The sequence below is a fragment of the Otolemur garnettii genome, unplaced genomic scaffold (assembly GCF_000181295.1).
Source record: "Otolemur garnettii isolate 467f Iridium unplaced genomic scaffold, OtoGar3 scaffold00066, whole genome shotgun sequence".
In the NCBI taxonomy this organism is placed as follows: Eukaryota; Metazoa; Chordata; class Mammalia; order Primates; family Galagidae; genus Otolemur; species Otolemur garnettii.
In genome coordinates, this window is record NW_003852461.1 from 669489 (window position 1) to 676383 (window position 6895).

A 6895-nucleotide genomic window follows, 5' to 3' on the forward strand; every position below is an offset into this window, starting at 1 on the left:
TCCAATTCCCATGTCCACACTACTGCATTCCAGCATCAAAGGAGTCTGCGTGGAAATCTGGCCTCTACACTTCCCAACCACGTGGCCTTGAGTGAATTCATTTCACTTGTCAGAGCCCAGATATCTCATATGTAAAAAGCGTCACACCTGGGCACACGGTGGGTGGGCTCTGTGAACTACTACTCACTGGGTGCACAGGCATTAGGGCCTTGATACCACCTCACCTGCGTCCACCCAGAGACTCCCACAGACACCTCTTGTTTAGGGTGAATTTGAAACATACCAGCTCAGACAACCAAACACACAACTGACTGATCTGGTCACAAGGAATGGCTCGCACACCATGGGGAACAGAGATGGTGGTTATGGTGCGAAGAGGTATAAAGAGCAGGAGGAAGAAGCAGGAGAGGCGTTTAGCAGTCTTAAAAAATCTAAGAATAAGTAGTTAGGGTTTTTTTATTGCCGTTAAAATGTACAAATAGTAACCATATTCTATGATGAAACTGAGGTGAGTTCATAATGACCTAAGTGGCTGGGCAACACCTCTTAGACACTTACGCTGGGCCGGCGCTATGTGGATTTCATTCAATCAAGTCACCATGCCCTGCTGGGGAAGCTATACTTCCCAGCCACACTCCGCAGATGAAAAAACTGAGGCTCCGAAAAGTAATGTCACTGGCTCCAGGTCACACAGACAGTAAGCAACAGAGCTGGAATCTGATCCCTTGCCACTCTGGCCACCACCTCAGCGATCCTTACATACAGCACACACAGGCTACTACTGTGATTTGAAACCAGGCCATCATGGGCTTCACTCTGGGGAAAGGCCAGGCCCAGCCCAAGACTTGGAGCTGAAGCTGGGCAGGGAGGACGCCCTCTGTAGGATGCCCCGCACAGAAGGACAGCCGGGCAGAACGGTGCGGAAGAAAGCGCCAGGCTGAGCCACAGAGCAGAGTCTTGAAAGGCCCAGTTCCCACATGTGGGGTGTGTTACAAAAGAAGATTAAAATAATGGGGGAAAATACCCGGGGAACCGTGAAGCCCCAGACCATCTGGAGTTTTATAGTAACAGGCAGGGGAAAATCAGACCCTAATTGAAAAAAGTCCACTGCAATCCATTACTGCTGCGTGCGGCTCACAGAACAGAGGGCAGAGATGAAAGACAGAGGGAGCCATCCCAGGAGCCGGGGAGGGCTGCCATCTTCCTCCCCAGGCCAAGCGCAGGGATCCCTCAGGCCCAGGCTGGGGAAGGAGGAAGGCTGCAGTCTAGGGTCTGCAGGCCACTGGGTCGGAGGTTTGAATATGCAGCTGGGATCCTCCCGTGCAGCAAGACACCCCATGCGACTTTGTGCCTCCGTAAGAGGGGTGCCTGATACAGCCCGTCCTGGATGAGACTGTGCTCCCTCTGCCCCAGGGAACGACCAGGGCCCTGTTTCACATGCAAGATGGGTGACACTGTGCCACAAACCAAGGCTGTAAACTCACGCAGACAGAGGTCTGTGACGGGCTCCAGCACCGGGAGCCTGAATGTGGGCGAGTCAAGCCCCACCTCTGTCCTCGTCTTTCTCCTCTCTAAAATGGGGCCACCACAAAAGTAAACAAAAAGCTGTGCCCAGCTTAGGAGCTGGCACACGGTCCCTAGTGACTGTCGTCTCCTCCCTGCAGTGGACGCGGCCCAGCGGGGAGAGAAGGCCCAGTTTCTGATGCTGAGAAATCTGGACGCAGAGAGGCAAGAGGAGGCTCGAGGGGATGGGGCACACGGTGGGGCAGGGAGGAAATGCCTCCAGTTTCAGCATTTGCCAGTGATCTGCTTCTAAACAAACACATTTCTGGTTTAAGGGTAAAATATATTGGATTACAAAAGTCTGGCAGGCCATTTGGGGATCAACTTCTCATTTTTGTACAAACTTTTAAGTTACTTCACAACAATGATTTGGATAAGAGAAACATGCAGCACCAGAACCTTCTCCAAGATGTCAAATAATTCTGGGTTTGGCCGGTTTCAAAGGCCAGCCAGCCGGGAGCTGAAGTCGACTCGTCACCTGTACTCTGGGAGGGGACTCCGTGGGCCCTGAGGCTGCTGTCCTGTGATGGGGCTTCCCTGGGATCTCCTCAGAGCCTGGTGCCTTCTTTGGTCTTCCAGGGGGAGGTCAAGGCACTGACCTTCCTGTCAAGGAAGGGACAGACTGGAGGAGAGGGTGGAGGTGAGGCTGCAGGCACCGGCAGTTTTGGGCATACAGAGCCTCCGGTGTAAACGAACCAACAGGAGGGGGTTGCAGCTATCACATTGACTGGGTACAGCAACCCCCAGAGTTACAGACATGGAAACTGAGGTCCAGGTAGTTTAGGTTATGTGTGAGGGTCCCAGAGCTCATGCATGGAATGGAGCCTGGGTTTCCCTCCAGTGCCAAGCTCTGCGTGCCAGGCCCTAGGCACACGCCAGGCCCTGGGCATGCTCCAGTGCCAGGGAGCCATGATGCAGGGACACAAGGCCAGTGTGGGAATCTCCTCCCATCTGCTCGGCTCACTGGGCCTTCACTGCCACCTAGAGACGCTGGCAGGCTGAGGATACACAGCAGGACAAGGGGGTACAGGCCAGGGGGGCACAGGCCTCCCTCCTGGAGCCCGTCAGGGTGTGCCTGTTCTTGGGAGGATCCCAAGGGTTCGCGGGGTGGGGGCTGCAGACATCTTGACTCCTCCTCACAGGAATACACACGACAGGTCTTGGCTGGGCCCTTCTCCAACACAAAGTCCCTGTCTGGGAAAGAAATGGGTTCCTATTCCTAGCAGTTGAGGGAGTCCTAGAAAGGTGGCCAGCCAGCAAGGACCAAGAATACCACCCCATCCTAGAGGTGAATGGAGCCCCCAAAAGTAGGAGGTGCAGGGGGGCCGAGCCTGCTTCCTCTGGGGTCCATGTGGATAGGTGGGACCCGAGGGAGCTCCTGGTGCTGAGCTGTGGCTGGATGTCGTGGGGATGTGGAGACAGGCTAAGTATGGGGCACAGAATGGCATGTGCATGCACACACATATGTACGTGCACTCACACCCAAGCCGCCAGCCCCAGACCTGGAAACTCAGACATACATACACTCTAGTGTTAACACCTCTCCTCCCAACCAAGCCACAGTGAGAGACACCGAGCTCAGGACACCCACACACACCAAGACCCAGCAATTTCTCTCACATACACCACACCAACACACACACCCCGCCCCACATATACACACCATACCACACACGCACACCTCCCCCCACCAAATCTCCACCCCACGACTTGGGTCACGGAGATACACAAGCAGGAACACACATGCTCACACTATACCCAAAGACACCAGCGTCCCAGGCCTGACACCCACACAAACACACTAACTCCCCAGCCTCGGCCCGTGCATGCTGCAGCGTGCAAAGAAACCACCTCACACCGAGAACGTGCCTGCTCCATGGTGGTTCACAGACCCAGGGTGAAGCTCACTCCACCTGGAGACAGCACCCAGCAAAGGCTTCCACAGGGTCAGGAGATACAGATGTGCCCTCACACCCCCAATAGCCACCGACACAGCCAGAGCTGGGGACAGTCACACCCGCATGCTCCTCGCTCTGTGGCTTTCAGTAGCTTCTGAGAGGTGGCACTGAGGCTGCAGATGGAAGGAATCGGGTCCCCGAACTTCCTGACTTGTCCTCAGTGACTGGTCTGGCCTTGGGGAAGGGCACTGAACAGCCTGACAGAACCCTGTGACGAGGCCTCAGGCCAGCCTGTGGCCCCTCTGCCCGCTCCAGCCCCCACCCACACCCTCCTGCCTTCTAGCCAGCGTCCTCTGCTCACAATACCCCTCTGGTCCTGTCTAGTCCTCCCTGCCTTCTGGGTTGACTCAAGCCTGAAGCTTCCCCCCATTCTTCTCCTCCCACCCTCCTCTGAGTACCCTGGGACCTCCCCTGGCCTCCCTATTGCCCTGATGCTGAGGCTAGGACCCCCGATCTCTCACTGCTCATCCTGTGCTCACGTGCTGCCCGCTCCCTCCAGCAGCTTCCCAGAAGCCCACCTGGCCTCCACAGCCCAGCCACAGGAATGCCTACTCCCAGCTGCTGAGGAGGCGTCTTGCTAGGGGTACAGTGAGGAGGGTACAGGGTCTCATCACGGCCCTGCAGTACAGCTGGGTACGCGTTGTTTCAAGAGGAAGAGAGGCCATACAAATAAAAGGGTTCTCTCCAGCCTACAGCCTCAATCCTCTCCAAAAAGAAACTGACCCCCACAGCCTTGGCAGGGCATCCCTTTCTCCTTGGGATGTTGGGGCTTGGTTGCTTTCCTCCTCTTCCCAGCTCCTGTGAACCTCAGTGTTCTAGCCAAAAAATGGGGTGACACTCTTAGCCTCAGGCCTGTCTGGGACATTAAGACATGGCCTTGGTACAGGGCACAGGACAGGTGATCAGTAAACACTAGTTCCTCTTTGGGCTCCTCTTCCAAATCCCAATAAACAGCAGGGGAGAGTGGTGAGGAATTCAAGGTCTGAAGACCAGACTCCAGCCCTGGCTCTGCCCCAGGTTGCTGAGTGTCCTTAGCCCAGGCACTTTCCTTCCTTAAGCACTACCCCAGAGCTGTCTGCCTCCCAGTGCCTGCCTGCCTGCCCAGGAGGTGGCACCTGCACTGATGTCCAGCCCTGTAGGACGCACACCTGGGGTTGCCTGGGGAGGGATGACACCAGAGCTGTTCCACCTGCTTCCTAAAAGAAAACCTAGTGTCAGTCACTGGGAACCCTCCCAAACATACAGGGTGCAAAGTTCCTGCATGAATCTTGCTTGGGTGGACTAGAGCAACCTGCTCAGTGGGCACCTGAGGCTCAGACCCCATAAGAAATGTCCTATGTAGCTCTGGACCCCGACCTTGTGTGCACACCACTGGAGTAGTGTTCAGAGCCAGGCCAGTGAGGGACGGGGCAGGGCTGGGCAGGCCCGCAGGTATGGAGCTGCAGCGGGTGACTGGGGGCCGGAGGCTGTGGATGCAAGGAGTCACCGTGAGGATGCTGCTCAGTGGCAGGGGAGGCTCTACCAGGAGAGACTGAGAGCCACCCCCCAGATGCTCACAACAGCTGGGCGACTGTGTATTCATCAGGGCTGCTTGGAAGGATGACAGCCAATGGTTCTAAGTTGGGGTGGCCTGCCACCTGGGGCTCAGGGGCCCACCACAGATCAACTGAGAGGCCCTGACACGGGCTGGCATTAGGGCCATACCCTGCGGGAGGCTAAGGGGCCCACATCACACCCTCCTGCACTGGTGGAGTCCCGTGCCCAGACTCACAGTGGACCCCCAGTAAAGGTAGATGGAAAGAAGGGTGCCATCCAGACCCAGGGCACCAGCCCTGCACGCATGCTCAGCACAGTGAAGGAAGGCAAACTGCAGTCAGGAACCCATAGGAACCCATGACCCCCACACACAAACCAGATGGAATCCAAGCCAGGGAGAGAGGGAGAGTCTGGGGATGGGCAGAGGCAAACTGTTCTCGGTATGCAAAGCACCTCTCTTCCCTGGTCCCACCAGAACCACAGCAATCTCATGAGGGGCAGGACTGAGCTGCTGCTTTTAAGATGGGTAAACTGAGGCACCAAGTGGTGAGGGGATGGCGGTCTGTTCATTCTGGGGCGGTAAGTTTGAGGAGGGAGATGTCCGATGAGTCTGTGACACACAGCTCTTCCCGTGCCAGCACCAACGGCAGCTGGAGGATTCACTCACGGAGGCTGAGGGTGGGGAGGGCCGAATCTACAGGCTCAGGCCTCTGCTCAAGGGTTCACTCTGGGGCGTCTCAGTAGGTGGGAGCTGCTGCCAATTACTCTGCCCCCTCCACAATGCCCCACAGGTCACAGTGACATCTGGATATAAGCTGAGTGCCTAGCAGATAACCACAAAGGAGCCCCCTGAGACCCTCCCTTCCCTGCTAGGCCTCAGTTCCCATCTGTCAAATGGGTACATGTGAAATAGCACTGTGCCTCTACTCAAGCGCCTGAGGAAGGAAATGACTTAGCAGAAAGCAGAGTAGACAGGAGCAAATTCCTGGCTTTTAGATTTCAAAACCCCAGGCCTCAGGGCTGAATGGAAAGAACTCTGGAGATGATGAGTCACGCGCAGTTATTATTTCAAGTGATGTTTCCGCCATAAACCATCCGAGTACCCTGTGCAGTGCCCAGCACAGAGCGGTGTTCATGAATATTTGGTAATGAATGAGGGAACCAAGCAACGAACAAATGAGCCTTGAGGAAGGACAGGGCAGGGAGGCAGCTGCCCGCCCACCCACCCCCCCAGATGAGGGGGAGAGACCTTGTAATGAAGAATAAACAAATTTTTCTGTGTTCCCATTCCTGAAATGACACTCTACCTGGGACAAGGACATTGGAGGGGAAGCAAGACACAGGTAGACAGTGTACCTTGTGTCCCTAAGAGTTGTGAGGCTCTGAGCTCCTCTGGCTAGCCCTGGGGCTCACACCTACCCCCATACAGGTTTGTGGGGCCTAAGGAATAGCTGCTGCTAGCAGGGCACAGGCCACCTGGGCAGGGCCCTGGGGTGTCTCGGGGGTCCCACCCCAGCACAGTGGGCTGGCCCTGGGGCTACCCTTCAGATGAACAGGAGACAATGGACTCAGGCTGCAGATGGGGCAGGCTGGTTCAGCAGGCGTCAGCCCTAGGTCTGGAGCGAGCCCCTGTGCCCTAGAACATTGTTTTTCAACCTTTTTTATCTCATGGCACACTTGAACCTACCCTTAAACTTCTGCGGCACACTTAAATTATGTTGATAAAAAAAGAGTGAAAAAAAGAATATACTCACTGTGCTTTGAACTTCTTTGGAAAATAATTAATGATCTTTAAACATGTGTACAGCACACCTAAGAGCCTCTCACAGCACACGCGT

At 55.6% G+C, this 6895-nt stretch overlaps 1 protein-coding gene and 1 long non-coding RNA gene across 3 annotated transcripts in view; both read right to left on the minus strand.

Annotated features, from left to right (window-relative positions):
- Positions 1 to 6895, minus strand: part of GLIS1 (GLIS family zinc finger 1) — a 224727-nt gene that overhangs the window by 29164 nt on the left and 188668 nt on the right. The window lies entirely within an intron of this gene.
- LOC105887311 overlaps positions 4349 to 6895 on the minus strand; it is a 24433-nt gene continuing 21886 nt past the window's right edge. The window contains exon 5 of one of the 2 annotated variants that reach the window (XR_001161435.2): positions 4349 to 4358. This is a non-coding gene — a long non-coding RNA (uncharacterized LOC105887311). Of the gene's footprint in view, positions 4359 to 5960; positions 5973 to 6895 lie in introns of those variants that run through there. The other variant, XR_002774215.1, reaches the window with a different exon arrangement.